The sequence below is a fragment of the Natator depressus genome, chromosome 1 (genome assembly GCF_965152275.1).
Source record: "Natator depressus isolate rNatDep1 chromosome 1, rNatDep2.hap1, whole genome shotgun sequence".
Taxonomy (NCBI): Eukaryota; Metazoa; Chordata; order Testudines; family Cheloniidae; genus Natator; species Natator depressus.
Genome location: NC_134234.1, coordinates 16,650,206 through 16,677,952, shown reverse-complemented (window position 1 = coordinate 16,677,952; position 27,747 = coordinate 16,650,206). Strand labels below are relative to the sequence as shown.

The window sequence follows — 27,747 nt, the reverse complement described above, 5'->3', positions numbered from 1 at the left end:
TTAGCATATCTAGCACATAAATACCTTGCAGTGCTGGCTACCACAGTGCCATGCAAACACCTATTCTCACTTTCAGGTGATCTTGTAAGTAAGAAGCGGGCAGCATTATCTCCCATAAATGTAAACAACCTTGTTTGTCTTAGCGATTGGTTGAACAAGAAGTAGGACTTATAGGCTCTAAAGTTTTACATTGTTTTGTTTTTGAGTACAATTATGTAAAAAAAAAAATTCTACGTTTGTAAATTGGACTTTCATGATAAAGGGATTGCACTACAGTACTTCGATGAGGTGAACTGAAAAATACTATTTCTTTTTTTACAGTGCAAATATTTGTAATAAAAATAAAGTGAGCACTGTATACTTTGTATTGTGTGTTAATTGAAATCAATATATTTGAAATTGTAGAAAACATCCAAAATATTTATAATAAATTTCAATTGGTATTCTGTTATTACAGATGCTCCCCAACTTACGCAATAGTTCCGTTCCGGAACGCCTTGCGTAACTCGAATTTTGCGTAAGTCGGAAACGCATACCCGACCATTACGCCAACCCCCCCCCTTCCTATTTCTAGCTTATGGAACTTTTTCTGTAAATGCAGATTTGCGTAAATCGGGTCTTGCATAAACTGGGGAGTGTCTGTATTTAACAGTGCAATTAAAACTGAGATTAATTGCAATTAATTTTTTGATAGTTATTTTGATTTGAGTTGATTGCTTGAGTTAACAGCAGTTAACTGGCAGCCCTCGTATGGTGAATCAGGTGCTTTATTTGATTTTATTTTTTTAAGAGATTTAGCACAACACTCTTTTTCTGTCCCCAATGATGTGTATCTTTCTTCAACACAGGAACAAAAGACCATGTCAAAGGCTGTAACAGCATAGCATGGGTACTCTGTTTCACTCCTGCATTTGAAATTATTTGACAGTAGCACCCAGAGACCCTCACTGTGCTTGGCGCTGCACATAATATATAGTGCATGCCTTGAAGAGCTTACACTCTAAACAAATGAGAGAGGATGGGAGAAAGGAAGTACAATTGTTCCATTTTACAGATGGAGAACTGAGGTATATGGTTTGTCTAAGCTGTTGCAGAGCTGGGAATTAAATCTAGATCTTCTGTGTCCCAGTCCAGTGTCTTCAGCACAAGACCATCCATCATCCCTGATTGTGTTGATGAAACGTCAATTGCAATCACTGACTTTAAAAAAAACACAAATACCAAAGGTCAGAACAAAGAGTTCCAGCTTTGGTGTGGTTATAACTCCTTCTACTGATGTGTTTTCTGTCATGGTGGCAGTGATGGATTTTGGATTATTATTATTTTTTTTTGAACTTTGGTAGAAAGAACAGTCTTCTTGATGCAATAAAACTAAAGCTTTATGGTTGTTAAAATACCTGATAGCTCAAATGACACAAGCGTTTTGTACCCCTATCTAGCAGGGGTTCTCTTTTACTTTCTGATGGATTATGGGTTATGTTTTATTCATGAAGTGGGGGATGGGGAAGAGAAATAATTTTCATTCAGATAGTGGGGCTTTCAGATAGTGGTGTTTGTTACAATGCGTTCTTCTATTTGCATATAGAAAGCTTTGTGGCTTATGAAATACATATGCCTCGTCAGATCTCTTTTGCAACTGTTTATGCTAAATATGGTTCCAGATTTTAATAATTCTCATTTTATATACATGCATGTGCCCAGACATGCACGCACATTGTTTATTTTAAGGCCAGCAGAGATCACTATGATCATCTCTCTCGCCTGTGTTAGCCAGGAGGTCAGACTAGAATTTTTACCCAGTGATTTTTGCAGCGGAGGGAATTAATGTTCACTCATACAGTACGGAAAACTATTCAGCCCAGGAACTTGTGAATGAGTTAGAGCAGTGCTTCTCAAGCTATCTGATGTGGGGGACCGGCATTTTTTTTTTCCAATGTGCACGCAGACTGGCAGCCGATGGCTCCTGTCCGCGGACCACCACTTTGAGTACTGCTGAGTTAGAGCACGTCTTTTAGAAATACATCCAACCTCAATTTAAAGACTTTATGTGATGTTGGATTTACCTTTTTCCCTTTGTAAACTGTTTCAAGAATTTGTCTTATTTGGGGAAACTTCTATTTGGATCTGGAACTAAACAGCTCAGGTCCATCTTTAGTTCATACCAGTTCAGGATGAAGGAAAAATTAAGTTTTTTTTTTCTTTAAGATGGTATCCTATGCTTTAAGGATTTTTTTTTCCTGCTATGAATTTGTTTACTAAGGCTAGGCACCAAATGATCTGTACTCTATTACACCAGTATAACCCATCGGAAGTCTATGCAGTTGCATGGGTATAACAAGAGACAGAGCTTGGGCTGTTTTTGGGTTTTTAACAATTTGATAAGTATCTAGCTTTGTGTCTGTGATAGGGATTTAAAGTGCAATTCTTAGCTCAATACAAGGTGCAACTCAAAGTGAGTAGTCGTGCATGTGAAGGCATAATTGGGTTCTCAGACCCATGGGGTCAGGGGAAAAAAAATATAACAAGGCCCAGTGGATGATGTCCTGATATCCCTTCATTACACTAGTTCATTAAACCAGCCTCCTGGGCGTGAACTTCTGTGACCCTTCACATTCAAAGATAAAGCTAACGGTCAGGTAACAGCTTGTCAGTGAGGGGCATATAATCTAAAGAGACTTAAAGGCAAACGAACGCATCAGGCTTTGAAAAGTGGTATTGATTAGTTTATTAAAATTAATCAGACACTCAATTATAAAACTCCATTACATTGTGCATCTTTTCTGGAAAGAAAGTAATTTGCATATAGTGACCTGAAAGTGATGCAAATAAATATCATGAGTGAAATGCTCATTTCCTTTAGAAACTTCAGAACATATTAAATCTTGATGGAACCTAGATTTCCTGCTGCATAACACATTCTTCTTAATGGACCAGTGACACCAAGCAGGTTAACACCGGCAGCATTTGCTAGCCAACAGGCATTCAGTGAGATGGTGCCAAATGCGAGTGTTCTATTACTGGACCAATGATATTGTAGTTAAAGGTCACCAGCAAAAGGGAGGTGGGGGAGAAATGAGCTTGTCTGCTTTGCTGCTTCATAAAGCACTCCCGGAAGGCTTTTATTTTATATATAATGCTTGGAGGATTTTTTTTTTTTTTTAACCACCGTAGAGTCAGGTCTTGTCTACCCTAGAAGAATCTATGGATGAATGGAGAAATGGTAGGATTATGATATTATGGGCACTGCAGAAGAACAACCTGGTTAGAGAGGGGAAGGGATTTTTATTTGATTGTTTAAAACTTTGTCACTTCTGGTTTGGTTGATATTTAGTTAACTAAAACACTTGGGAGAGAAACTTTCTTTAAGGATTTGACAACCCTGCCTTTTCAACTAAAGTCATACAGGAACTTTGGTGGGGGGAAGCTGTCTTTAGGCACACTTTAAAGAAGGGAGAGAAAAAAGCAGTCCTCTTCTGCTTTGGAGGGCATCTTCAATACGGAAATGTTGCCTGTGAAGACCACTGGTCTTACTGTACGTTGCTCTATCTTGGTTCCAGCAGTATTGGTGACCAGATGGACCTTAGTGGTTAAAAAGATTTAGTGCTGGATTTCCAGCATGAATCCCTATCTATACTTATCCCTATATTTTGTGGAGTTAAGTAACATCGTTAATGTTACGGGGTTTTTTGAGGATGATCTGAATTCCTAAACTCTGGAAGCCTGTTTCTAAAAATAGAAATTGTCCTAGGAATAGCCAGCTTCCACCTGAAAAAAATTGTAAGATGCAAAGTGAAAATGATATATTGGATGGATCACTATGTCTTTGGTGATTATCTTGTAGCAAATGATTATCCCCAGTGAACAATTTTTTCCTTTCACAAATGTTTGTATGAATTTTATTGCCAGACTCCCCAGGAGATTTTAAATTTGTTTCAGCACAGAAGTCCATTGATGCTTTCCTTACTCTGTCCTGCCACCATGCCTCAATGCTGACCTCCAGGACTAAGAAAGTAGTTAGTTGCTCTGTTTAGGGCTCCTGAATCCTAGCCACTGGATATCACAGGCTCCCAGATGGGAACAGTTTTTATTCTATACCGGAACTTAACTTGCTGAGGTAACCTAGATATAAATGCTGATGGCAGTCTGATTTATGAGCTAAGGCAGTGGTGTGCAAACTGGGGTGTGTGAAGAAACTTTGGCCTTTCACCCTTTTAAAAAACAAACGCGCACACATATCACTTTTTACAGCAGACTGACTCGTGCCCCATTACTTCTGTGCTGCTGTTGGCGGCAGCACTGCCTTCAGAGCTGGGCGGCTGGAGAATGGCGGCGGCGGCTGCTGCTGCCCAGGGTGTTCATGTTGTTTGCGGTGCAGGTGGATTATTATTTTTTTTTTAATCCTGCTCCTGTCCCACCCCACAGTACCCACTCCCACCTGCTCCCACATTGTTTATTTAAATTTTATCCCACTTCCACTACTATGGCTCTGGGACCTGCGGGATCCCAGTCCCGCTGTAGGGCGACTTATACATTTAGTAATAAAAACAAATTTTTTCATTCCTTCTGCCAACTTGCAAAAAACCTCCAGTTTCAGATTACAGGTAATGGGGCAAGGGTACGTGACAAATTCAGTGAACAGTAAAGGGGGTGTGACTATAAAAGTTTGCGCACCACTGACCTCTAAGGTATCCGCTCTTCCTTACGAGTACTTTTATTAGGAGTCTCTATGATGTTGCTAACTCTTGTGATCTATATCCTGAGTGCCATAATATTTGGTAGCTTTTCTTAGTCCTGCCTCCTGGAGGCATTCAGTGTGCTGAGATTCTCAGCATTTGTTTAAAAAAACAAAGTAAGTTTCTCGCCCTAATGACTATGGAGAAAAGCTCAAAAAAGTGGCCCAGGTGCACTCTAAAGATGTGAAAACCAGTAAGCAAGTACTAAGAACATAAAATGATATTAAAAAAAAAAATGTATATTACTTTTGAGAACCCAACTCATTATTTTTGTTGAATGTCTGGAGTTGGTAATACTGCCTTTATAAAGTATAATGAAGTTGCAGTAACAACATTGCTTAGTCTGCAAAAGCTCCATATATCCACTGAAATGTCCATTAGGCATCCTTGGGGGGAGAGAGTGAGAGATGTAAAACTGTTTGGGGGCGGGAAGAAGTGCTGCAGGACAATAAATGAGCATGTTGGATTGCTGATGCATTGACCTAATAAAACCACTTAAATATTTCATTTCTGGTTTAAATAAATTCTCAATCTACTGCACCAGCCCACACATCTTTCTAATAAAGGGATTAGTAAAAACCCGCAATTCCTTTAAATATCTATACTTTGCTATTTTAACCCATCACTTGTATATTTCTGACTTCCTTTCTTAGGAATTTAATGAATTTCACCTCTTTGTAATGTATTCCTCCCTGTGCCATCAATCCAGTGCCAAAAGACACTGAGAATAGGGACATAATTGCTCCTTTAGGACCTGTCCTAATCCCCTGCTGATGTTCCCAAACAAGATTAAGAGATTTTTAAGCACAAAATTAAGCTGACCTTGTATCTTTTTGTGTATAAGTATGTATATAATCTGTCAGGCTGGTTTCTCCCTTAAATCTAGAAGCAGTGCACTCACACCTTCTTGTCAACTGTTGGGAATGGGCCATATCCACCCTGATTGAATTGGCCTCGTTAGCACTGACCCCTCCCCCCAACTTGGTAAGGCAACTCCCATCTTTTCATGTGCTGTATATTTATATCTGCCTACTGTATTTTCCACTCCATGCATCTAACGAAGTGGGTTCTAGCCCACAAAAGCTTATGCCCAAATAAATTTGTTAGCCTCTAAGGTGTCAAGGACTCCTCGTTGTTTTTAATGAAAGCCCTGACACTAATCACTTTAAATGTAACTTGCCAAGGAAAAGTGTTAGGTTTGTGACTGTTTTATGTAAGCACTCTTGTATCTTCTGCTTCCTTCCCTCCCACCCCAAGTTTGTTTTTGTGCTTGCTTTCTACATTAAATATTTGTTTTGTCTGCCTTGTTTTTTCTGAAAGACTTTAGACAAATAGAGAACCAATACATGAGTGATACTGGAGACGCCAGTCAAGCAAAACCAATTAATTGAGAAGGGAAATGATATGTAAGACTGTGTTAAAGCTACACACACACATAATATCTGAGAAACACTTGGGAGGAAAGATGTCTTAAATGTTCAACACCCTGACTCTCTTTAAGTCCAAAGCTTATAGTCCACATATGGGATTGTCCAAGCAGTCTATCAGCAAAACTAAGCAAGGCCACACCTGATATTTCTAAAGGCAAAAAAAAGCAGACTTGTTTTTCTATGTTGAAGAAAACCTACGCCCCTCCACCCCAACCTTTCACGCCTCCTGTATACATGTGAAAAGCCAAACATGACACAAAACCAGTTTTTGTTTCCTTTGTAGGTCACCTTTATGTAGGTTAAAAATAAATCAGCTCTGTGGTACTTAAGAACAGCAATAAGTTCTTCAAGTTGTGTGTCCCGGTGGGTGCTCTGCTTCAGGTGCACAGGTGGCCCCATGTGTCTTCCATCAAAGGTGTTTGGAAGCAGTGACTCTTTGGCTTGCAGAGGCACCTTACGCATGCTTGTGGCCCACACTGAGGCTATATAGGGTTGCGTGGGCAGACTGCCCTCAGTTCCTCCTCTATAACCTTGGCCTGAGCATTCAGAGTGCTCACTTCAATTGTCAGGCTTGCCTCGGCTAGCCTTTAGTTAATTGAGGTTAGGGTTTAGTTAAATTTGTTTTCTAAAGAGGATTGTAATCTCTTGTTCTGTCGATTTCCCTCCCCCCCCCCCCCCCCCGGAGGTTCTCTCTGTTGAGGGGCTGTGCCAGGATCACCTGTATTCAAATGTTGTTTTACTTGCTAGGAGGCTATCCTGGTCTGCAGGGGTTAGTCCTGGTGCATTTATTGCCTGGGGGACACGCATGTCCCTCAGAAGTGCCCTTAAGAGCTGGGCCAGGAAGAACCAGGAGATTAGGTTGGAACTGCTTATGAGGGAGCAACCTCTTCGCCTGACCTCAGACCCAGCTCAGGCGACCTGCCCCCCTACATCAGTCTTGGAGTGACCCTAGTGCCCTGTCCACCTTGATGCTGCGTTCACCTAAACCTTTAAGGGAAGAGTCAGAAGGTCCTGGGAAAGTCTCTGAGAAAAGGAGTTCTAGTTCTCCTCAGAAAGAGCCTACTTCAAAAAGATCTCAAGTCTCTACAAAAATCAGTCTGTCCAAGCCCTCAAGTTCTGGGCTGGATACCGCTAAGTCTCCAGAATCCTCCAGTACTGATAGCACTCCTAAGACTCTGGTTCCTCTGGGAGCCATGACCCTCAGCATGCTTCAGTACCTAAGTCAACGTTGGTACCATAAAAAGTGACTGGGGCAGCAGAGAGAAGCAGCCTGTTTCTAGCAAGTTGATACTGATGGACCCCCTGTTACTTTTTCTGGTAGCCTGAATTGTGATTCCCACAGTTACCACAGAAGTCTAAGCAAATGCTTCAGCCCACGATAGCTTAGAAGCAGTCAACATTGTTGGTACCATTGACCTGCTACTGCAAGGGACCTAATTCAGTACTTCTAGTTCATCTGGTACTGCAGGAATTTAGATATTGGAAAGACCTATTTTTGTCAAATGAACCGGAGCCTCCACTCTTGATGGGTACCAAGTGCCTTGGTAGCAAGATCCACATGGTCACTGGAATTACATGTCTCTCTGGTACCACCTGATTTCCCCACCATTCTCTGGCAGAGCTCCCCTGTTGGATGATGAGCAGCAGCTTTCCTCAGTCTCACACATCTTGGTGCAAGACCCTCCTGCTTACCTTTATAGGAACCCGTTCCCTGACACCTACAAGGAGAGGGTTGACTCACAGGGAGGGGACAGATCTGAGTCCCCATCACTGGTATGAGCAGCCATGAATTCCACTCCATATTCCTTATTCCACTAAGTGGTCGTATTGGGACCCTTGGGGTGGCTGCCTACTAGTAGCAGTTTTCAAGAGCCCCCAGCCTCTCTCTTTAAGGTGCCACTGTACTCCTTGTTGTTCTCATCAGGACTGCCAGTCTCCTACCCCATCTGTTCTTCCTTAACTACCTGAGCAGCTGGAGGAAACCTGTGAAGAGCAACAGGCTGTAGCAGACAAGGAGGCCACCCAAAAGACTAATATTTCTCTTCTTCCCCAGATAAGGCCATGATGCCTTCCCCACCCTCTCGGGCCAATGACTTCAAATGGTTTCAGGACCTCACGAAATGGAAAGCAGATTCTTTGCAGATACCCCCTGAAGAAGTCAGAGAATCACAACACAAACTATTGCACACTTGGCAGACAGCACTGTCTCCTCGAATGGCCTTGCCCATTAACAAGGCCCTTCTGCCAAGACCATCTGGCAGACCTCAGCAGCAGTACCATCTGTGTGCTGATAAAAATGTATTCTGTCCCAGCCCAACCAAGTATTGTCTGAATTTTTCCCCTCACCACATTCCTAACTCCTGGAATGTTGAAGCTGTAAATGAATGTGAAAGATAGCCCCATGCTAAATCGACCCCATGTGACCTTTTTGGCCATAAGAACTATTCATCTGTGACCTGCAGTTTAGAATAGCAAATTATCAAATCCGTAGGGCAAAATACAATCACCTTGTCTAAGTCTCACATGTTTGTTGAACACCTTCCAGCAGAACATCGCAAACAGTTCCAGGCCATCCTAGCCCAAAGGTCATAACTAGAACATTTTTATAAGCTGCCCTGGCTGCCGCTGATGTTACAGCTCACTCCATCTCCACAGCAGTTGTCATGTGTTGGACATCTTGGCCAGCTCTCTGGGATCCTTAGGAACATCCAAAATATAGTTGAGGATCTTCCTCTTGATGTTTTAAAACTCTCTGCTGCGACCACCAATGAGTCATTTTACACTTCAAAATACTCCAGAGCCACCTTGCAATCTTCTGGGATTTATACACCTGCAAGTAAATGGAAATATAATAAATCCCAAACATCCCAGAGATCCTGCTCTGTACAGTTTTCTGATTTCGAAAGACCTTCGTAGCCACCTGGGAAGAAACCAGGGTTTCAGAGAGAGACCACGTACTACATCTGGTTCAACCATTCAATCTTCCTCATCAGAATTTTGATGGTCTGGTTGAGGGACTGAATCAGTCCTGGTTTTTGTATATTCAGCTGCAACAGTTTACCTCCTTCCCTTTTGCCCCCCCCCCCCCCCCCACTTTCAGCTGGCATGGGAGCAAATTACATAAGACAAATGGGTCTTGGAGGTTTATAACATCAGGTTAGTCCATCCATTTTATGTCCACCCACCTTCCACGCCCCTCTTTAGGGACCCCTCTCACGAACACTTGCTGAGACAGAAAATTGCTTAGGAGCTGTAGAACCAGTTTCTAGTTAGCACAGAGGGAAAAGGTGTTTTGAAGTATCTTCTGGCCCCAAAAAAGAAAGTGAAAGAAGAAATTCAGGATGGTGACTCTTACAGCTATTATATCAGGGAATCCAGGGGATTGGCTTTTGCCCCTTGACCTTCAGGATGTGTATATCCATAGCATGAGTCACCCATCTCGCAAGAGACTCCTTCGGTTTCTGTTTGGCCAGGAGCACTTTCAGCGTTGGGTACTCTTTTATCTAAACCAGTGTGATTGTATTGAAGTGTTTGGAAAACTCAATCTGAGATAACAGGATTTCTGCATATCACTGTCTATCAATAAAATGACAAACTTTCTGTGAGCTTATGTTATCCAGAAGGAGAAAGCTGGGCAGTAGAAGATGCACATTTCTGGGGGCAAGCCTGGGACTAGGAATTTGCTGGTGTTTCTCTGCAGTGTAATTCAAGAGTGGCTGGCTACAGCATTCATACAGTATAACGGAGTGATTTACATGCTGGAAGCTGTGTGTGGGAAGACCAGGAGTGGTTGCTCTCACAGCGAAGCAGTGTGAAAGGCACCCCAGGTTGGAGAATTGAGGGGACACAGCTGTTCAGTCATCCAGATTGTACCCTGAGAAATGTCACCGTGTGCCCAATCATTGGGAGGAACATTGTAGTGTAGCTGCTTACACAGTTAGGTAGACGTAAGCTGCCTTACGTGAACCTAAATCTGTAGTGTAGACCAGGCCAGAGTCCTGCCTTGAGTGCAGGGAACTGGACTAGATGACCTACTGAGGTCCCTTCCAGTCCTACGTGTCTGTGTTTCTATGATTGATCAAGCATGTAGGCCTTGTCTACACTGGCAGATTTCTGTGCAGTAAAGCAGCTTTCTGCGGTGTAACTCCTGAGGTGTACACACTGCCAAGCCACTTAGTGCGTAGAAACGGTGCAGTTGCAGCGCTGTGAAAAAACCCACCCTGACGAGAGGCGTAGAGCTTTCTGCGCCGAGGCTGCAGTGCTGCGGTGCCAGTGTAGACACCCTGGTCGATTACAGCACTGCAGTTGGCCTCCAGGAGGTGTCCCACAATGCTGCTTGTTGCCTCTCTGGTCATTGGTTTGAACACTACTGCCCTGCCCTCAGGTGACCAATTATGAGCCCCACCCATTAAATTCCTTGGGAATTTTGAAAGTCTGCTTCCTGTTTGCTCAGTGATGCGTGCAGTGGTCTCAGCGCATCTTTCCAGGTGGCCAGGCTTGCTCCAGGCAATCCGCCGCTTGGAGCAATGCCGAGCTGCTGGACCTCATCAGCATTTGGGGAGAGGAGGCTGTCCAGTGCCAGCTGCGCTCTAGCCATAGGAATTATGATACCTACAGACAGATTTCACGATGCATGACAGAAAGGGGCCGTGACCGATACACACTGCAGTGCAGGGTCAAAGTGAAGGACCTGCGGAACGCCTACCACAAGGGGTGGGAGCCAAACCGCCGCTCCGGTGCTGCGCCCACGAGCTGCCGGTTCTACAAAGAGCTGGACGTGATACTCAGTGGCAAACCCACCTCCATTGCGAAGGCCACTGTGGATACTTCAGTGGCTCACATGCCAGTCGAGAGTGGACCAAGCTAGTAGGAGGAAATTTTGGACGAGGACGTGGAGGGGGAAGGGGCCCCACAGGCAGAGGACAACTTGAAGGTCAGAGATGTATGCAGCCAGGAGCTCTTCTCTACCCTGGAGGAGGCTAGCCAGTCACAGCTGTCGGAGCTTGGCGAAGTGCAAACAGGAGAGGAGGCTCCTGGTAAGTGGCTTTGATTTTGGGAATTGCTAAAGCAAGTTGTTGGGGGCAGGAGGGTTGCAGAAAGCAGGCTTGTGTCTGTATGATGTGCATATCACCATATGTCTAGTCAGAACGGCGGAACAAGGTAGTGATTGACTCCCTCACTTCACGGAATCTGCCTCAGAGATCTCCATGAAACTCTGATGGAGATACTGGGCAATCCGCTGCCGCAGGTTCTTTGGCAGAGCTGCTTTGTTTCTTGCCCCATTAAGAGTAACTTTCCCACACTGCTTTGCTGTCACGGGGGTGGGGGAGTATTTCTGCACACAGGCGAGCCGCATAAGGGCCAGGGCAGAAGCTGCAGTCTTGGAGAAGACCCTCCCTTGATTCCCTGCTCACCCTCAGCAGCAAGATATCTTCCATAATGAACAGCCTGTGGAAAATGTGGCGACAGGAATGATTATAGCCCCCCCCCCCCCCGACCCCTTACAGTGCTGGCTCTCCGCAAGAGCCACGTGCCCAGTGTACAGCAGAATCTAGGGAGAGTGATTTTCCCTGCTCCTGCAGCTACTCACCATTTTGGGGGTCTTATGGCTCATGTGTGCTTGCCTGGGGTCAGCCAGTTAGTGACAGGTATGTGAATAGTGGCTGTGTTTTAAATCACTGAATCAGAGGTCTGTGTGTTGCAACATTTTACGGACACAGTACTGTTTGCATTTTGGCTTCACAGGTATGACCTTGGGAGCCCATCCTCCCTCTTTGTTATCGCCAACTGAACGGCTGCGCAGAATTAGAAAGTAGCCACAAAGGATTAAAGAGGACTTTCTGCGTGATGTCATGATGCACTCCGCGGCCGAAAAACAAGAATTGAAGGAGTGGCGGGGACAGCAAGAAGAGGGACCGAAAGGAGATTGTGGCACACTGGAACGAAGCCACGGAGTTATGGAGTGCCAAAGCGGACGCGCTTAAGGTGCTACTAGCACTGCAAACTGAGCAGCTCCGTGCCCGCCCTCCCCTGCAGCCGCGGTCACAAAACTCTTTCCCATGCTCCCTCCAGACACCACCAACACACTCTTATCCATCTCCTGGCTCCAGTCTGCACCCACGGCATTCCAGTCCTCCCCGGTCACAGTCCAGCACTGCAGACTCCCAGTACCCACTGCACTCAACACCTGTCCCTCTGCAGTTTAGCCCTGCTGAAGTACAGTACCCGCTGCATTGTACTCCAAAGGAGAAGGTTGGATATGATCCCTAGACATACACAAATCTTTAACTGTCCCAGGACCCCACCTCCTCCTGAGACCTTCCCTTCCCCCAACCCCCACAGTACTGATGTGTTGTTTTTTTTGTTTCTCTCTCTCTCTCTTCCAGTTGTTGTTTTTTAATAAAAGAATTGTGTTGGTGTTGGTTTGAAAGCAATCTTTATTCCACTGATTGAAAGCAGACACAGCCCTGCAAAGCAACAGACAATTATCTTAAACCTTCACAGTGCATCATCTGCACCAATCACAATCACCTCCTACCATTACAAGCACTGCATTCCAGAGCATAGTAACAAGTATTAGTGGCTTTCAGCTTCAACTTGCTGCCTCAAGGCATCACTTCCCCTCTTTCCTGTGGGTGCTCGAACCCCCCCACCCCCACCCTGCCCTGGCCCTGCCTGCACTCCACCCCTTCCATAAGACCCTACCCCTTCCCCAAAATCCCTGCCCCAAGCCTGCCCCCTCCCTGCCCCTATTCCAACTCCTTCCCCAAATCCCCGCCCCGGCCCCACCTCCTCCCCTGAGCGCACCATGTTCCCACTCCTCTTCCCCCCCCATCCCCCGGAGCGTGCTAATGCTGTCAAACAGGTGTTTGGTGGCGGCTGGGTGGGAAGCATTGGGAGGTAGGTGGAGGAGCGGGGATGCGGCATGCTCAGGGGAGGAGGAGGTGGGGCAGGGGGTGAGGGGAGCTTGGCTTCCAGTGGGGGCAGAGCACCTGCTAATTTTTCCCCGTGGGTGCTCCAGTCTCAGCGCACCTACGAAGTCAGCGCCTATGGCCCCGCGCTGTGCCCCTCTAATAGCCCTGGTCTCTGGCTGTTCAAATTCAGCCTCCAGGCGCTTAGCCATAGCGGTCCAGCCCTGAGTGAAGCTTTCACCCTTTTCTTCACAAATATTATGGAGCGTATAGCATGCGGCTATATGCATAGGAATATTGTCATCAGCCAAGGCTAGCTTCCCATATAGGCAGTGCCAGCGGGCCTTTAAATGGCCAAAAGCACAGTCAACGATCATTCTGCACTTCCTCAGCATGTTGTTGAACTCCTCCTTGCTGCTGTCAAGGTGCCCCATGTACAGCTTCATAAACCATAGCATTAAGGGATAGGCGGGGTCTCCACATTTTGGCTTCCCCTATGGTGATCTACTGGTCTAGGAAGAAAGTCCCTGCTTGCAGCTTCCTGAACAGGCCAGTGTTCCGAAAGATGCATGCATGCATCATGCACCTTTCTGGACCAGTCTGCGTTAATGTCTGTGAAACGCCCGCAGTGATCCACAAGCGCCTGGAAAGTTATAGAGAAATACTCCTTCTGATTAATGTACTCAGTGGCTAGGTCGTCTGGTGCCAGAATTGGAATATGTGTGCCATCAATCGCCCCCTGCAGTTAGGGAAGCCCATTTGTGCAAAGCCATCCACAATGTCACGCACGTTGCCCAGAATCACGATCTTTCGAAGCAGGATGCGATTAATGGCCCTGCACACTTCCGTCAACACGAGTCCAGAGGTCAACTTTCCCATTCCAAACTGGTTAGCGACTGATCGGTAGCAGTCCGGAGTAGCCACGCACTTCTCCAGTGGCAAGGCAGCTCTAATTCTTGTGTCCTTGCGCTGCATGGCTGGGGCGAGCTCATCACGCCGTCCCATGAATGTGACTTTCCTCATGCAAAAGGTCTGCAGCCACTGCTCGTCATTCCAGACATGCATGATGATGTGATCCCACCATTGCCTTAATTGATTTGTCTTGTTAGAGTTGGTAAGGCAGCCCCCATCTTTTCACGTTCTCCGTGTGTGTGTGAATCTATCTTATCTATCTATCTAATCTATCTATCTACCCCTACTGTATTTTCCACTCCATGCATCTGATGAAGTGGGTTTTAGCCCACGAAAGCTTATGCCCAAATAAATTTGTTAGTCTCTAAGGTACCTAGTCTCTAAGTATTCCTAGTTCTTTTTATTTAAGTAAATGAGAACCTTAACGAGTAAAAAGGGTTTTAAGAACTTAACAACTGCTATACAAGATCAAACCAGTGGCCCATCTAGTAGTAGTCTGTCTCTGACAGTGGCCAGTATCAGATATTCTAGAGAATGGTTCAAGAAGCCAACTGTGTAGTAGCCTGTTCATAAGGGAAGATTCTTCCTAATCTCAGACAGTTAGTAATGGACTTGTGTCTTAGAGCATGATGACTTACACTGGCTATAAATGTGTAAGGGGTCTAAGAGCAGATGTTCTCATATATCCATATAAATGCCCAGTCACTTCTTAAATCCTACTAATCTCTTGGCTTCAGTATTCAAGGGCCTGATCTGGTTTATTTGCCTGAGAGACACACTTTCATAAAACAACTTCCTCTTACCTACATTTTTTCAAGTAGTATTTACGTTATTCTTTAGCTGAGGCAAGACTAGTATGTTTGGGTTTTTAGGCCAGAGCCATAATGTGTTTTGGCCCTAGAAAGGTGTGTTCCTTGTGTGAGCTCCAGTCTGGGAATCGAAATTCAATATAAGCTTAATTTGGGATTGCAGAATGGAGAAATTCTGTCCCTGACCTTGACTTTTTCATGTGAGCAAAATGGGCAGATGAAAAATGGTCTTCCTGTGAATCTGGCATGTGATTAGAGATCTTTAGCAACTCTAGCTGTGTATGTGCATATCTGCAGCTGCTGTCCGTCTGGTCTGTTTGACACAAACATAATATTAATGTACATTTTAATTTGAAATAACTTTTAGGACATTGTGTGGACAGTGAAGACCTTATAGTGTCAACCTCTCCTATCCAATGGAGAACAGTCTCAAATTAGGCTTTTTGGAAAGTCAGTGTGTGAGTATTATGCAGATTGCTTTGTAAAAGCAACAGAAGCCCATAATGTTTTTGGTCAGCCGAGAAATAGCTTAAAGCATTTGCCTTTACAGTCGTAAGACATGTACTAGTTGGGTAACACACACATTTAAGGATAAAGACTACACTTCTAAATCCGACTTCATGTGCTTTTTGAGAGACAAGGTGGGTGAGGTAATTTTACTGGACCAACTTCTGTTGGTGAGAGAGAGAGAGTGAGAGAGAGAAGCTTTTGAGCCACACAGAGCCCTTCTTCATATATGGGAAAGGTACTTCGAGCGTCACAGCTAAATGCGAGGGGGAACAGATTGTTTAGACTAAGTAGTTACAACATATTGTAAGAGACCATTCAAGGTAGAGTGGCCTGTTAACATTTCTTCAGTCATAGGACAAAATGAGGGGGGTTTGTGGGTTACAGATTGTTACAATGAGCTATAAATCCAGTGTCTCTGTTCAATCCATGATTTTTAGTGTCTAGCAGAGTTATGAATTTAAGCTCCCAGGCTCGTCTTCTGAAAGTGGTGTGCAGGTTTCCTTTGAGGACCGATAGGTCAGACACAACGATCGCTTTGTGAAAAGAGTTCACCCACTGGTGATAGGGTGTTTTTGTGTTTTATCATTTTCCAGATGCTCTGTCAGTAAAGTTTTATGTGATGTCCTTTACGGAGTTGAATAGAACAGAGGGACCTGCTACTTGAATATCTTAATTAGCAGAACTCAGCTTTGGAGAATATTGAGACATATAGGTGAATAACATTAACAAATAAACTACAGGTGGTTCAAATCCAAAAGCATGGAACTACAGGTAGTTCAAATCCAAAAGCCAAGCATAGTGGATCCCCAGGGCCTATCTTCCAGTAGCCCCAGCTTTCCCCTGGGGCTTTATTTCCCTCCTCCTGTCTCAAGGATTCTTTGTAGGACTGATGGAGAATGAAGTGTGATCCTATTGTACCCATCCTGTCTACTCCTGCCATTGGCCAGCCCATTCTCAGTACTTGGAATTACTTTTAAAGTGCTCTTTGACACTGACTGTATTTTAAGTTGATTGGGTCTCCCTTGAAAACACTTAGCATCTTCTCCCTAAGGTACTTACTAACGATCATTGTTGGGCCTTGTATTATTACTTCCTCGAGTCTCCTTTCTTTTCCTGGCATTGGAGTGCCCTTCAATTTGTTTTTATTCATTTCAAATTCTGAGCCATGTAATTATTGGATTTGATCCTGGTTTTGAATGTTATGCAGGGCCCCAAGCACCTTGCCCAGCAGGTGCTTCAGAAATAAAATTATTATAATTCTTGGCAGAGACAGAGCTCTGTGTGGTGCTTCCACTGCACCTGCCTGCATTAGCCCCGAATCAATTAGTTCTCCTTTTATGGTGAGTAAATGGATTCTTCAATTCAAAAACCAAAAAGACAATTTAGAATTCTCCAGTAAGTTACAAACCGTGTTCTGGGCTGGAATCTCTTACTGGTGTCTATCTAAAACAATTTGTTCTTTATGTAAATCAGCATTCTGAAGAATAGATAGTTTGGGCCGATTCGGAGTGCTTGATTCTCCACCACCTTCCATCTTGTGTAGTCACCTAAATCGGTTCAAAGTGGGTGTAAAATGCTACCAAACCAGCATGGCAGCATTTTTACAGCCACTGTGCACAGATGTAACTGATTACACAAAGGTGCAAGGCAGAGGTGACTCACACCCTGGAGAACAGCTTTCTGGTGTAACGTAGGAAGGGGGAACGGGCTGGGTGGTGGCAGTGCCAGGTTTGAGGCAGATGCATCTCTCTTCCCCCTCACCTCTTTCTGGCCCCTTGGGAGATTCTATGCGGGAGGGGGGTGGAAATTAATGGAGGGTTGTGGCGTCTTCCATGGCGCTCTCGTCGGGAGTATGGAGATAGCCAGTGGTGGGAGAGTTTCTGATAACACAGTTCGAATGTAACAAAGGTGTGTGGGGACAGGTTGCCGGGGACCAGAGCCAGTGCAGGGGGACTAGGAATCTGCCACATTTAGAGGTCGATTTTGCAGCGTTTTTTCCTACGCTGTGGCAAACCCCATCTCCCTTGCCCTCCCAAGAGGAGGATATGGACGATCCTCACGGACCGTTCTTCCTCAGACCCCGCTTCTCAAGTTTTCCATAGGAGGTGATTATCTGGCCTCTAGTAGGATTAATACACGGCTCTACCGTGTATGCTTTAAGATTTTTAATTACAGGTGACATATCCCTGATTGATGCGATTTTAAACGCTGCCTTCAGCAATGTATGCATGTTAATTAAGAGCAAAGAATCTATTTTATATTGCTCGGTACAGGCTTTGCATTAGAAAGTGAAACTGCCCTGAGGGACAGCCTGAGGGGCCAGCAAAAATAAGTTGCCTGGTAGACACGGAGCCTAAATTTGTTCTCTCTTAGGCTATGTCCACACTACAGCTTATGTTGGCATAGCTTATGTCCAATAAATCAGCCCCTCGAGTGACGTAAGTTACACCAACATAAGTGCAGTGTGGACAGCGCTATGCTGGCAGGAGAGCTTCTCTCGCTGACGCGGGGCTGGAATAGTTAAGCTGGTGGGAGAGCTCTCTCTCATCAGCTTAGAGTGGCTACATTAGAGCACTTCCAGCAGTGCAGCTGCACCGATGCAGCTGCGCCACTGTAAACTCTCTAGCATAGCCATAGGCCTTATTTATACTGGGGATCTACTCCAATAAAAGCTTTGGTTGGCCACCCTCTCTGGGGTAAAGCCACTGCAAGCAGCAATTTGCATCAGCAGAGCTTGTCTCAGCTTCAAGTAAGTGTAAAGTGTACACATGCAGATTGCGATTTATGGTATTGCCAGCCTACGTTGGGGATTTTCATTCATTGGTGGCTGGCCACCAATGGGAGAAATCCCTAGTGCAGACAAGGTATTACACCAGTGTAATTTCATTGAAATCAAAAGGTTAAAACTGAAAAACAAAATTGTACAGGAAAACTCAAAGGGACCTTTTAAAGAGGTTCCTTTAAACAGATGCTGGAACTTAAATTTGGGACCAGATTTAAAATTTAGAGTAGAAAAAAATCAGCAAGAGTTCATATAAGTTAATTTAAAATAAAATCCAATGAAATCAATATTTTTTTAACAACTAGTTCCCCTGCAATTTTTAAAAGCCAAACATTACGCAAAAGTGAAACTAGCGTAATTGATTTTCATTGTTCACTGAGAGAAATACCAAAAGTAAACCATGAGCACAGTAAAGGCAAGTAAATTGGATTTGAAAAATTCCCTTACTTCTAATAATCTGAGGTGTGGCTAGCACATTTTTACCGGTGTTATTTGTTAATATATGATTAAGTTGAGTGACCATTTAAGACAGCGGGTTACTGATTGGAGGTGGCTTTTACTGCAGGTTTCACTCTATTTATTTACTGCCGGCAGGGTAGTAATCCTATTAAAATGTGTCATACTATGTGCCAATGTCACCCAAGCTGGTGCAGGGGGATGTAATTGACACCGTGTTTTGAAAGTTGATCCTCGCACAAAGCTGAGTTTATCTACCTCTGTGTGTACATGTTTCACCATCTTTCCTATTAAAAATAAATAAATAAATGGCACACTTGCTTAACCTAGGGGAGTGAATCGGGGCACTACATATATTTTATGGACGTATTCCCAGAAGCTTAGATCCTGGGCTGAGAAATCCAAGCAGCAGCTGTACTTAATGATTACTGTGCGCTAAGAGATCAGCAACATCACTAATGATTCAATTGCAGGCTCAACAGATTTTCAAAGTGAAGAGCCAGAAGGATACGGCACAAGGAGAGAGGGCTCTCCTAGGGCCGGGAGAATTTTGAAACTGCGGGGGTGGGGAGAAATATGCCTTCTCCTTACTGTAGGAGCACAAGTGGGCTAGGAGCAACTCTGGGGAAAGATAACACAAGCAAAAGCAGTTTTTACGTAAACTGGGCTGTGATATGCAGTGCAGTTACCACTTTGTTTCATGGCTGCTTAGTTTGAGAGAAAATACAGGGAGATTATATAGTGATTCTAGGCAATGCAGGGAGGCATTAGGCAGTTTTGGAGCTGGATAGCCAGAAAACTGTAAGGTTGGTCTTTATCCTGCAGTTTACATGAAGGATCATTCTTGTATTCATTGCAACAGAATATTGTCTGTTCTCTGTCATGGGAGATGCTACCTGATGGGCCTAGAAACTCAGGAGATTATTTGTTTTCTGGAAACTCTGCTAACCCTACTTGGATGGGGAAGGCTAGTGATGTGAGACAGGCTTGTTAGGAATGGTCCCTGAGGGGGCCCATGAGCTTAGCCAGGTACCTGTCAGTTTTATTCGATTAGTGGATTAATGACGCTGTTAGGATCTGAGTCTGCCTAAGATTACATAAAAACATCAGGATAAACATCAGGATAAACTGGGATACTCTTGGTTTTCAGGGACATGTCCTATTGAAACTGTAAGTAAATGAGACTGAGCACCTGCCTTCAGTCACCCGCAAAAGTATGCAGATAGACACTGAAAAGTCTGTGTGCAAGAAGGGTCATCGAGAATAAGCAAATTGCAGTTCAAAAAGATATTCCTGGGATGTTTGAAACAAAGATGAGTAAATGAACGTATTTCAGCGCATGTTACATACTTCAGCTGATGATCATGTCGCAGCATGGGCCAGAAGAGCTGAGCTAGCATTGAACTTTGAGCTCATATTCTAAGTGGACTATGGAAAGCAGAATAAGAGGATCTGATTCCCTGTTGCCTTCCACCATGTACAGTCATTTACTCCAGTGTAATGCGAGTGTAAAATGGATGTTAAATGTGAATATTCTGATCTGGTGGCATTTTATGGTTGCTTTGTGAAAGAGCTTTTAAGGACTTTTCGTTGCTCGAAGTGCAGAAACTGTGGGAAATCTTCATGAGGAGAAAAGGAATGAATTGGAGCCAGGGTTTTGGGTCAGAACCCTCTCTAATTCTAATGGCTAAAATGAATATGCTTCCTAACATTGTAAGAATGTAGATCCGTACCTGGATTCCACAGTTCAGCATCGCTTCTAATCTGTAGAGGGAAAAAATGTTGGAACAGGTTTATAATCTGATAACCACAAACTAACCTGCTTCTTTTGATGGGAAGTCTCTCTTGTGGAGAGGAGGAAAGGAGGGGCAGATGGCATGATCCAGGGGACAGGGCACCACACTGGGAGTCTGTAGATCTGCATTCTGTCTCCTCTCTGCCATTAACTTGCTTTGTGACCTTGTTCAAGACCCTTCATCTCTGTGCCTCAGTTTACACCACTGTGAAATGAGGCTATGGATAAATGCTATCCATTTGCAAATATTGTTGTTCTAGAGCAGGGGTTCTCAAACTGGGGGTCAGGACCCCTCAGGGGGTCATGAGGATATTACCTGGGGGGTCGTGAGCTGTCCGCCTCCACCCCCAAGCCCCGCTTTGCCTCCAGCATTTATAATGGTGTTAAATATATAAAAAAGTGTTTTTAATTTATTAGGGGGGTTGCACTCAGAGGCTTGCTATGTGAAAGGGGTCACCAGTACAAAAGTTTGAGAACCACTGTTCTAGAGACACTATATTACCCTCTTGGAAAAACCTTATAGGGTTGAATGGAAATAAAACTAATAGTTCTATAGAAATTCTTGGTGTGGGTGAGAGTCCAATAAATGTCTATAGCAGAGAGAACTTTTTCTATAGACTGCTTTAAAAACTCCCCAGAAGAGTTATTCTCACGGTGACCGGTATTGACAAGTGCTGAAGGAATATCAACCGTTTCCTCCCCTGCAGTAATTTCTTCTATTTTGTCTCCCATCTATTTGATTGACAGCTAATATGCCTTGCACTGATCCTGGAATTCTGAATCCACAAAAATGACAGGACAAAAGAATATGTGGAGTTCTTAACAGAAGTCATAAGTATTAGATGGGAAAGCTATATTGCTTGCAATAAGTGGTCTGTGTGTATTTTCCTCTTCCCTTTAAACAGATCAATTTCCAGAGGTTGCTTCACAGTTATGGAGCAATTCAGTTAATTAACGTTTTCAGTCAGAATGATCCTTATGCACTTGGAATTACGAGCATTTTCCTGCCTCATACAGAGCTTGGTGCTCCATGGAATGCTGTGTAACTGAAAAAAATGATGCTCTCAGATTTTCCTTGTACAAAGACATCCAGAACCCCAATATCTCAAAGCAAAACTCAGGCAAACTGCTCCGTTTGACCTGGCTTCGGGTGGCAGCCAGTGTGGGGGGCCAAGTACTCTGGAAGCCATTCAGGGAAACTGAGCAAATTTAGCAAAAGTATTGGGCTTGAAATGAGCTGAGTTGCGCAACCCTAATTGCAAATGGATGACCTGTTTCTGGGAGTTTGTCATGATAATGACCTTTGAAAGCTTGTTCAAACTGTTTTCATTGCACTCAGACAGGAATGTTGTGTTCTTTGCCCAGTCCCCTAAAACCTTTGTTTTAGCTACTGGCAGCTTTATTTTTTGGGGGTGATATTTGGGGGTGGGGTCTGAAGAGATAAATTAGAGATGAAATCAGGGATGGGCCTGAGCCAAAACCTTAACTCTGAACTTCTACAAATGGCTCTTATCTCTGTTAGGATCTGAATAAAACCCCAGATTGGAGTGTCCTTTAAGTGTATGCCTGTGTCTGTGTCCAAAATCCTGGAGAGGAACATTGCTGATCTCCGAGAAGGGTTCTGAATCTTGCTCTAAACTCTGGGGTTCAGGCTGGCCTCTAATAAAAATCGCCCAGCTGCTCAACTGTGTTCAGTCAAATGTCAACGATCTTCAAGCAGATCAGAATATAGGTCCAGCAGATACTGTAAATAACACTGACCCATTGGTTAGGCTGCCCAGCCCATCTTAAGGCATTTCTAAAGCCTGGTCTACAAACATTTTTGGTATGTTTTTGTTTAGGGGTGTGATTTTTTTTTTAATAGAGAAATAGTTAATTTTCTAAAAAAAACTCCTAATGTGGGCATAGTTATACTGATATAAAGGTTCTTATATGGGTATAGCTTATTCCTGTAGAGAGATGCCTGTCAGCTGGATGTCTAAATGCTGTACAATTAAGTATCTGTCTATAGAACAGAAATGCTGCAGTTTCGCTCTGCTCCCCAATGAACAGGGGTCTGTGGATGTAACTTTGTTGTAGGTACCCTTCCTAGAGGAAGGCTTTCTTGAAAAGGCCTGTTTCGACTTAACACACTAGCTAAACACAATATTGTGGGTGTGGCAAAATTATAGGAGCATGCTCTTGAATTCACGTTTTACATAATTAGACACAAATCCCTGATTTAATGGACTGTGGCTTCAGACCTAAACCTATTCTTAAACTGTCACCCCCGACTTAACATTTCAGTAGCTAAAAGATGCTACTAAACGATGATGACAAAAAAATTAGGGTAACATTATAGATCTCATTTTAAAACCACAAAAAAGCCTACAGGAAATTCAGCTTTAAGGCTGGAAACCCCACCATTAATGCATCATTGGGGTGATTTTATTTCGTCGTCAAAACAGGGCATTTTTGCCAGTAAAAGTTGCATCATAGTATGTACGCATTCACTGTTTTGTTGACAAAAGCTGTCTTTTCCGGACAATACTCTGCAGTGTAGACAAGGCCTAACACTCTTGTCATTAGGGCCTTGGCTACGCTTGCAAGTTACAGCGCAATAAAGGAGCCCCGGGCGCACTAGCTCACTACTCGTCCAAACTGGCAAATCACATAGAGTGCTCTGACTCCGTGGTACCAGCAGCGCTGTAGCTCCACCTCAGCGAGTGGAATAACATTTGCTGTGCCCCCGCTGGAGTGCCGCAGCGCCAGTGTGGACGAGGTGTTGCATTACTGTGCTCTGATCAGCCTCCGGAAATGTCCCATAATCTCCTTAAGTCAAGTGGCCACTCTTCTCATTGTTTTGAACTCGCTGTAGGAATGCGGCTATACCCTTTGAAAGCTCCGTTTCTGACAGCTGGCATGTTTATCTGCTCCGAGACAAAGCAGCCATTACTGTGGAATGCTGTGTGTGAGAGAGAGAGGTGGAGGGGAGAGGTCTGCTGCTGTCTGAACTTACAAGACAGCATGCTGACATGCTCTCAGCCGCCCCCAAACCCACTCCGTCTCCCTCCACATACACACAACACAGTCCCTGTCACACTCCAACCACCGCCCACCATTTGAAAAGCATGTTGCAGCCACTTGCATGCTGGGATAGCTACCACAATGCAGTGCTCTCTGTGGCCATTACAAGAGCTGCTAATGTGGCCACGCCCGTGCACTTGTAGCGGTCAGTGTGGACAGACTGCAGTGCTTTCCCTACTGCGTTCTACGAAGGTGGGTTTAACTCAAAGCTCTCTACATCTACAAGTGTAGCCATGTCCTAGGTATGTAAAGATTCTCCCACGTCAGACTCCTGCGGTGTTCATCTTATTCACATGCGCATAGGTAATCTGTCGTACAGTGTGTTATGCATTTCCCTCTGAGCCTGATCCACAGAGGATACTAGGCTGCTTCACCCATGGGTCTCAACCAGGGGTATGCGTACCGCTAGGGGTATGCAGAGGTCTTCCAGAGTTACATCAACTCATCTAGATATTTGCCTAGTTTTACAACAGGCAACATTAAAAGTACTAGTGAAGTCAGTACAAACTAAAATTTCATATGACTTGTTTATACTTTTCTATATACTGTACACTGAAATGTAAGTAGAATATTTATATTCCAATTGATTTATAATTATATGGTAAAAATGAAAAAGTGAGCAATTTTTCAGTAATAGTGTGCTGTGACACTTTTGTATTTTTATGTCTGATTTTGTAAGCAAGTAGTTTTTAAGTCAGGTGAAACTTGGGGTATGCATGACAAAGCAGCCTCCTGAAAGGGGTACAGTAGTCTGGAAAGGTTGAGAGCCACTGAGCTATAGGGCTTAGTCCTTCAGCTCAATCTGTAGTGGTTCTGCTCTTTGTTCCGGAGGTCACAGTTACAATCCCCAATGATGACCAGGTTGACAATTGTTGCACAGATAAATGTAGCTGTTACTGTTTGTTTTTACTCTTTCTAAAGTGGGGTGGGGGTTGGATAGAGGGCAGGGGAGTTGGGGCAGTCAGAGGGCAGGGAACTGGGGGGTTGAATGGGGGCAGGGGTCCCAGGGGGAGCAGAAAAGGGGGGGCTGAATGGGGTGGCGGGGGGGCAGGGATTCTGGGGGCAGTCAGGGAGAAGGGGTGGTTGGATGGGGCAGGGGTCCCGGGGCAGTCAGGAAGGGGGTTCCGGGGGCGGTCAGGGGATGGGGCAGGGGTCCCGGGGGGGCCATCAGGGAACGGGGGGGTTGGATGGGGCAGGAGTCACGAGGGGGTGGGCTCATCAGGGAATGAGAAGCGGGGGTGGGGGGGAATAAGGGGCAGTGGCCAGGCCACGCCTGGCTGTTTGGGGAGGCACAGCATCCCCTATCTGGCCCTCCATACAATTTCCAAAACCTGATGCAGCCCTCAGGCCAAAAAGTTTGCCTGCCCCTGTATTAGACCCTGATTCAGCGAGGTATTTAAGTATGTGCCAAACTTTAATCATTTGACTAGTCTCAGTGAAGTCAATGGGATTGCTGATGTGCTGGAAGTTAGGCACATGCTGACATATCTTGCTGAACGGGGGTCTCGGGGTGGTACAATTTCGAAAAGTGACTCTCAAAAGTGGCTTATAGGGCTCTGTGCTTGTCTCAGTGTCTCCAGATCAAATGTACTCTGCTCACAGTTAAAGAGATGTTTTCTCTATCTGCCAGCCTTGCAAGCTCAGCCTGGGGATGGGAGTATCAAGTGAGGTCTTTTCCTTCTCATGGTTCATAGCTAGCACTAGACATTCTGCAGGACAAAATCTGCCCTCAGTGATACTGATGCAACCCAGTTGCCGTCAGTGGGTTTGCACAGGTGTAACTGATTGAAACTTAGCATACAATTTTGTTGATGATCCACAAGCAAGAGTACAATCCTGGTTTCAGAGTAACAGCCGTGTTAGTCTGTATTTGCAAAAAGAAAAGGAGTACTTGTGGCACCTTAGAGACTAACCAATTTATTTGAGCATAAGCTTTTGTGCGCTACAGCTCACTTCATCGGATGCACAATCCTGCTCACTCTCTCAAGTGTACTGACTGTCGGGCTGTATGGAGTAAAAAATAAATAAATAAGTAAAATCCTTTTTATTTTTTTAGGAGCCAGCAGATGAGCCTCAGTGTACTTGGAAACTTCTGCTGAGGTAAGAAGGTGCCATTTCTACAGAAAGAAAAGGAGGACTTGTGGCACCTTAGAGACTAACAAATTTATTTGAGCATGAGCTTTCGTGAGCTACAGCTCACTTCATCGGATGCTTATGCTCAAATAAATTTGTTAGTCTCTAAGGTGCCACAAGCACTCCTTTTCTTTTTGCGAATACAGACTAACCCGGCTGCTACTCTGAAACCTGTCATTTCTACAGAGTCACTCTTTTCAGAAAAGAACTGCCTTTAAAAAATATAATCCCAAAAAGGAAGTGTGTGTATATTGCGGGAGGGAAGGAGAGGGCAGAGAATATCGAGCAGAACCTAAGACAAAATGGAATAAACATCTGAATGATAATGTACAAGTCTTTCATGTGATTCTCCAAAATCCTGTCCTCTACTGGTTGGCATGTCATTACTGGCCCTGATTAAGTGTGATCATGTTTACTTCTGGTGGTTGCATCCTACTGGGAGATTAGACCTGGGAAAGGAGGGGAAGAGAGACAGAAAATGAGAGGCGAGATGGAGGGCCTGACTTTTTCTACTACTTGTGTAGTCACTTACATTTGTGCAAAATGGATGTACAGTTCTACCAGAGCAAAATGGTCATTACACCCACATTGCATAGGTGTAAATGCAAGATATGAGGCAGTGTGGAATTCTGTCCAGGGGAATACAGGGCAAGAATGGGTTTGTGATGCCTTTGTTCTATGCAACCGAAAGTATAGGGTTGCCTTTCCTCTAAGTTGTTGTTTGGAAACCCTCTCACATCTCTGGATATTCAGCCTTATCATCAAGCTGATGTTTAAGATCATAAGCATACAAAGATGCATCTGCATCTGCCGGCTACTAACAAAAGTAGGTCTGGGAGAAGAGATGAACTTTTCTTCCCTTCTTTGTCACTGCCATGTTTTCTTCCAGATGGGTCTCATTTGGGAAGCTCCTGGGGCTGAAAGCTTATGTTGAGGAAGAACCGTATGCATTTGAAAGAAACTCCAGATAACAGGGGTAAAACTACTCAAGCTCAATCTTCATATGCAGTATTACTGTGTGCTACTGTCACACAAGCTTTTGTACTTAGGGCTTTCTGTACCTAATTGCCATATTAAAACCTTATCTGCATTTTTCCTGAGGGGTGGTGCAACAAGTGAAATCCAGGTTCAGATATGCTTTCTGCAAATTAGGACAGATGACTAGTTTAAAAACTTTTTTTTAAATTTCTTTTTTAGAGAGGTAGCTTGGGGGTGTGTGTGTGTGTGTGTATGTTAAACAAGATTAGGGCTTGATCCAAGTCAAGGGAAAGAATCCTAATAGGAACTGGATCATAGGTTTCATACAGAAACTTGGTGCTAGCTACATTGGGGAGCAGGAGAGGAAGGATGGTCCCCTGATTAGGGCACTAGTCTTTGGACTTGGAAGACCTGCATTCCATTCCCTGCTCCACCTCAGTCTTCCTATTTGACTATGGCCAAGTCTCTCTCTACCTCAGTTGCCTATCTGTAAAATGGGGATAATAGCACTGAAGATGTTGTGAGGATAAATACATTAAGAAAAAAAAGTGTGGTGTTCTTATACTGTGCTCGTCATCATAGTGCTCATATGCCAGGGTTATTGGGGCCATAGAATATCCTAAAATAAGGGAGGGAACAAAATTTGGCTCCCTGGTACTTGACAGTAACACCCACAAAATCTGTGAAGAGGCCACTCTGCAGATCTTCCAACTGCAGATGCATTCTGGGTTTTGGCAGAGGGTCTGTATGCTTGTGAGCCTTTCTTGTTAAACTGTAAACTAGAAGCACTAGAGATGATATAAGGCGTCACAGGCACTAAGCTTTCAGAGGTTGCCTTTTAATTCACTTCAAGAGCTAGGCACCACTGAAGATACTGAAACATAGTATTATATAGATCCTGAAACACTGAGAGGCAACATGGTCCAGTGGATAGGGAGTCAGATTGGGATTCAGGAAACCTGCCTTCTGTTCCTGGCTCTGCTGCGTGACCTTGGGAAAAGTAACCTTTCCCCCTCCTTAGTTTTGCCTTTTTAGATTGCAAGCTCTTTGGGGCAGGGACTGTCTCTTACTAGGCGTTTTGTTCAGTATGTAGCCCAGTGGGGCCCCGATTTCATTTGGGGCTTCTAGGTGCTACTGTAATACAAAGAACAATGGTTTTTGGTGTATATGTTTGATACCGTTCTGTGACAATGACCAATATTGGATTATGTCCATCTGATCTGTGAGTAAAT

At 44.3% G+C, this 27,747-nt stretch overlaps 1 protein-coding gene across 7 annotated transcripts in view; it reads left to right on the top strand.

The window, feature by feature from the left end:
- PAK1 (p21 (RAC1) activated kinase 1) overlaps nt 1-27,747 on the top strand; it is a 117,323-nt gene that overhangs the window by 5,492 nt on the left and 84,084 nt on the right. Inside the window, exons 1-2 of one of the 7 annotated variants that reach the window (XM_074955413.1) lie at nt 5,677-5,717; nt 25,461-25,504. The exons of 4 other annotated variants lie outside the window; for them this stretch is intronic. The gene's annotated coding sequence lies outside the window, so the exon portion shown is untranslated. Of the gene's footprint in view, nt 1-3,203; nt 3,221-5,676; nt 5,718-25,460; nt 25,505-27,747 lie in introns of those variants that run through there. 2 more of the 7 variants (XM_074955402.1, XM_074955456.1) reach the window with 2 other exon arrangements.